At 29.5% G+C, this 6,193-nt stretch overlaps 1 pseudogene; it reads right to left on the reverse strand.

Moving 5' to 3' along the window:
* Window positions 1–4,447: 4,447 nt before the first annotated feature.
* On the reverse strand, window positions 4,448–5,780 carry LOC105110929 (transcription factor AS1-like; annotated as a pseudogene).
* Between the last annotated feature and the right edge of the window lie 413 nt (window positions 5,781–6,193).

Consider the following 6,193-nt stretch of genomic DNA (forward strand, 5'->3'; position numbering starts at 1 on the left):
ATATCAATCTTTTAGTCATGTCAATTAGCTTATATGTTGATGATTTAATTTTTACTGGTAATAGTGAAAGTTTGTTTGTTAAATTCAAGAATTCTATGAAATGTGAATTTGATATGACTGATTTAGGCAAAATGAAATATTTTCTTGGTGTAGAGGTTCTTCAAAATTCTAATGGCATTTATATTAGTTAAAAGAAATATGCAAAAAACGTTTTGAAGAGGTTTGGGATGGAAAAAATTAATAGTCTGAAGAATCTCATTGTTCCTGGTGTTAAATTAATGGAGGATGAAGAAAAAGCCAAAGTAAATGCTATTGTGTATAAACAGTTGGTTGGAAGCTTTATGTATTTAACTACAATAAGGCTAGATTTGATGTATGTTATGTGTCTTATTAGTAGATTTATGGCAAATCTAACTGAGATATATTTACAAGCTGCAAAAAGGGTGATAAGATACTTGAAAGGTATTGTGGATTTGGAAATTTTCTATAAAAAAAAAGGTAATAAAGAGTTGATGGCATATACAGACAGTGATTATGTAGGAGATGAGGATAACAGGAAAAGTACTTCTGATTATGTGTTTTTACTTAGTGAATTAACTGTGTCTTGGTCAACTTTATCCACTACTGAAGCAGAGTTTGTAGCAGCTACATCATGTGCATGTCAAGGAGTGTAGATAAGGAGAGTATTGGAAAAACTTAGTAATTCTCCAAGCAAATACACCATTATATTATATGACAACAGTTCTACAATTAAGTTATCAAAGAATTCAATTATACATGGGCACAGCAAACATATTAATGTAAGGTTTCATTTTCTGCATGACCTGACTAGAGATGGAGTTGTTAAGCTAAAGCATTGTGACACACAAGAACAAATTGTAGATATTGTGACAAAACCACTCATGCTGGATGTATTTTTTAAGTTACGTAAGTTATTGAATATGTGTGAGGTACCAGTACTAAACTGAAAGTATTACTACATTCAGTTTAGGGGAGGCATTGTTGAAAATGTTAATTGTAACATTGTCAAAGTTATTCTGTTAATAAATCCTATTAAGGAGGACACGTAAACTAAGTTTTTCAACATATTTTCTATTTGTTACCACGTAAAACGTGGGTTGTTATGTTTTTCAGCTTATCATCATGTAAGGCTTATATAAGACAACCATTATGTTGAATTCAATAAGTGTCTACAACATTAGATAATTGTTGTGAGTTCTTTTTATTTTCAATAGTGTGAACCTGAAAAGTGTCATCATCAACATTAAAAAGTATTGTGTTATGATCTTTAGATCTAAGTATGTTGGCATCCAATTATAGTTGAATAGCAGGAAACTATATTTTTCTTTGTGCAATGTAGTCACATGCATAATCTTTTCGTTTAGAAAAATAGGCATTAGTCCTAAAAATGTCAATCAAACTAAAGCAGAAATAGACAAAGCAAGTGCACCTTTCAAAACATGATTAAAATATTCAAAAATGTTTGTTGTTATATTATCATATCGGTGACCCCATCATAAGAAAATGCTCATCTTTCTTTCAATTCCTGCTCAAGATATTATTTTCTTTTTGGATGACTATTACCTATACCATCAAACCATTCATCAAACTTATGCTTTGAAGATTGTAACGCATCCCAAGCAATATTTTTTTTAGCTAACAAATCTTTGAATTTGTGATTAAAGTTGTTTGTCAAATGTTTAACACAATACCGATGATATTCAATTAGTTCAGGCCAAATTGTTATCATTTCATGCTTAATATCAGCATGTTTATCTGATATTATACATATATCACTACCATCACTTGTAATGTGATGTTGAACAAGTCGTAAAAACCAACTCTAGTTGACATTAATATATCTATGCTTTATATTATATAAGCTACCATGTCTAGGTAGGCTACTTACATACAACTTCATCATGTTCGTTCCACTTTGAATGAACATTTGCATCATATTTCTAAAATAACATCACAAGCAATCGATATCAGATAATATTAATGTTCTCCAACAAGACATATCTAAATGATATCTATTTCAACATCATTATAATTTAGCTGAAGTCTTCCACGTATAAGTTTTTTAATATCTTCAAATGACATGTATCTAGTACTATTCAATAACATAGTACTTTCGTCAATACAAGTGATACTATTATTTTTATTAGGAATAATAATACCGCCATAATGATACAACATGAAGAAGTTTGAAAACATATTTTGTATAAAAAAATACTTATTTCATAAAAAAATTATCTCATAATTCAAAACAAAAAAAATTATTATTACGTTAACCATAATAACAGCAATAAAACTACAATTAATTGCAACAATTCAATTATGATATTTTTTACAACTTATCAATTGAACAATTTTTACAATTAAAAATTAAATTATAATAATTAAATATCAATTAAAAAGTAAATGTTTTGGACTGAACAAAATCTACACTTACAATAATTTCTACAAAAATTCAACACAAACTTTAGTTGCTATGATTTCAATCATAACTTTATTAATAAAATCAATTGATTAAAAATCTATCTAATTGCATCAATTAAAATAAAATTTATATCAATTCAAACAATATAATTAAATATGCAACTAACACAATAATTAATTTAAACCATAATTTCTCTAATTCAAGTTTACTTGATTCTATAAATAACATCAATTGTATTAACAATACATGGTTGCAACATTCAAAATCTAAAATAATCTAATTATCAAACATAAAACAAATTTATAATTATCAAACTCAAAACAAATACTAAATTAAATCAAAACATAAAATTCAGTAATTCAATAATTAAATCCATCAAACTGATAAACAATACAAATGTTTTACCTTAAGTTTGCGTAATTTAGAAAGAAAAAAAAATAAATTTAACAGAAAGAAAAAAAAAAAAGCCCATGCATCTTAGACGGCTCCCTATCTCCAAACCATAGCGCACAGAAATGAGTGATTGGGGCACTCTCTCCCTTAAAATCTATCTCAACAAGGGCATCATCTTCTCAAACATTGCATGCATCGATGCAGCACCACAAAAATTCTATGAGGAGTTTGGAAGGGTGAATTTGTCTTTTCGAAGCAGGGGTGCCCTAGGCTAGGGCTAGTGGTTAAAAAACAGAGACCACCCTCATTCCTTTTCTCTTTCTAGCCAACAACAACGTAGGAACTGATTAGACATAACATAACAGAACTGAATAGAGCAGACGTTGCCAGTTCTCTTAACCAGGTTCCTCTCTCTCTCTCTCTCTCTTAAAAAAAACAATCCTTATTGTTTGCATTAATTTAGCAAATAGAGCCCTGTGTTTGCAAGCTTTAGTTAATTCAACTTAATTGGACTAAGTTTTATTAAATTCTAAAAAAAAAACATTAACGTTTTCACCAAAAAAAAAGTTTTCAAAATGTAAGAAATGAAAATAAATTCAAATTTTCGAAAAAAAAATCAAATTTTTAAGAAGAAATCCAATAATAATCAATCATTATAATTACCAAAAACATTTAGGAAATAAAAAATTATTTCCTTGAAAAAAATAAGATTTTGAATATTTATTAGGAATACAAAAATAAAATATCAAATAAAAAACATTTAAGAATTTCCCATCCATTAAAAGTTTGAGAATGTTTTAAAAAGGGAAAACTCCAATTTTATGTAATTAAGGTTTAATAAACTTTAAAGAAAATGTTTTGCAATGACCAAACAAGAAAATTTCAAAAATAGTCAACTATTAATATTTTTAAAATATTTTAGAACAATAAAAAAATATTAAACTTTAGAAGACATTCAAATAATAAGATTTTTTTTACTATTTATAAACAATGAAGAATATAAAATAAATTTTAAATAATATATTTTTATGGAATAAAAAATCTCAATAATTGTTTTCTTTTGGAATAATTAGAATTTTTAATAAATAAAATAGATATTCTTAAAAAAATGTAAGAAATTTTATGATATTTTCGAAAACTTTAATGGATGTTCATTTCCAAAAACAAGATTAATTTATTAAATAGATTTCAAAGGTTTAATTTATACCCAAAAAAGTAATAATTTGTTTCTTAAAAAAAATTAAATTTTTTATATCTTTAAAACTTTTATATTTTTATCTCTTTTTAAAAAAGAGATTAAATTTCTTGTTTCCTAAATATTTTCTAGAAAGACTAATTTTTTTCTTTAACATTTTAAAACTCATCGGTATTCTTCTTCTTTTCCTCTTCTTTTTTTTGAGTACCGTGAAAGAGAAAATCATCTTCAGATCATCATTAAAATTAGAATAAATTAAAATAATAATGATGATGGTGAATGCAAAAAAATCGTCCACATCATAGTGGAATTGCTAATCAAGTACTATGATATTACCATTAGATAAAACCTATATATTAAAAAAGATTAACACAATAATTACATCAAAATGGATAAATCAGTGCTAAACCGCCATGCTAATCCCTGGCCGCACCACCACCAAAATGTACCCCAGCTCGCTTAACAAACTTGGCATGCTCGCTGCACCAAGCTTCCACAAGCTTTGCCTCTTTACTCACAGCATCTCCACGCCATGTACTCAGCTGCTCTTTATGCTTACTCTCGATCATACTCGTATAACTCACCTCTTCCTCTCTCAAACACCTTATCTTTGCCTCAATCTCCTTCGCTTTCTCCCTTCTTCTCCTTGCTTTCTCTGACTCCAGCTGCTGCTCTAATCCACTAACAGAAATATAATTTAATTTGGTTACTTTTCAAATAATTTTTTATATTAAATTATATATTAATAATATTTTTTTTATTTTTTAAAAATTATTTTTAATATTAATATATCCAAATGATTTGAAAATACTAAAAATATATTAATTTAAAATTAAAAAAAAATTAAAAAAATTAATTTTTTTCAAAAACATTTTTTAAATGGAGAAACAAACAGGCCCGAGTTCATCCAAAACTGACCGGAGTGAAAGAACCGGGTAAGGTTCGGGCATTGGAGGTATCATGGTGGATAAACTAGTGGTAAAAGGTTGGAACTGATTGAAGATCTTCGGTTGCACGTACTTCTCTGCAAAGGTCTCTAAGATGTGGTCGTAGTTTCCCTGACCAGATGTTTTATCTCCGGTGAACGGGATATTACCTTCTAGTTGGTGGTTCTGTTTGGAGTATTCCGTGCAATGGTGGTGGTGCAATAAAGACTTGGATTTGGACTTTGATTGCCTCTCTTTAAAAACTTCCCACCACTTATTTAGCCTCCTCGCTGTGCGGCCTGGGACTTCACTAGCTATCGTTTTCCACTTGTTACCGTACTTGGCTTGAAGAGACATGACAAGTGTTTGCTCTTCTGGGATTAAAGATCCTTTCTTGGATGCCTGGTTTGAGGTAGTTTTTCCAGCGTTCAAGGCAGGATTTTGGGTCTCGGTTGAGGGTTTTGCCACTAGCTTCCACGCGTTGAGAGATGAGGTTCCATTCTTTTGGACCATATTGTTTAGCATAAGCTCTTAGCACAGCGTCTTCCTCTGGTTGCCAACATTGTCTCTCCTTCATATCGTCATTCTCGTTCTATATGGCTTAAGGGGAGTGATCACAGAAGAATAGCATCGGCAACAATTTACTGCTATGAATGAGAGGCTTGCTAGGGGAGACCCCTGCCATTGTTTTGATGAGAGGGGGCAGTGAAGTGAAGGAGAGCAGTGCTGGTAGGGGAGCTTCAACTGGGTTTTGGGTCTGTGTGAGTCAGAGGGAGACAAGACTAGACATTGAGGAGAGGCCTGTCCTTGCGGGGTGATGAGAAAGATGCCAATAATAGTTTATTATAGGGAAACAACCTAGAAATCATGCATTTGATTTGCGTGTTTTATTTCGACCTTTTTTCTTAAAAAAAAAAAATTATTTTATTATTTTAATATGTTAGTTTTAAAAATAAAAAATATTATTTTAATATATTTTAAAAAATATATATACTCTTAGAAGCTAAATCGTTATCTAAATCCGCATATCTGTCTGTTTGTTTACACGACTTCAGTAGTTTTTAAAACAAACAGTGATGTTAAATGTTTGATAATGGAAAACCACAATTCAGGACCTATTTAAATTTGGCTAGAGAATTGCTTTTTGGTAACCTGTGGAGACAGTGGAGTTCAATTCCACAGATCATGTTAACAGTAAAGTCATGTTTCATTATTTTAGCTAAATCAGTCTAGTTT

Source organism: Populus euphratica, unplaced genomic scaffold (genome assembly GCF_000495115.2).
Source record: "Populus euphratica unplaced genomic scaffold, PopEup_1.0 scaffold269.1, whole genome shotgun sequence".
In the NCBI taxonomy this organism is placed as follows: domain Eukaryota; kingdom Viridiplantae; phylum Streptophyta; class Magnoliopsida; order Malpighiales; family Salicaceae; genus Populus; species Populus euphratica.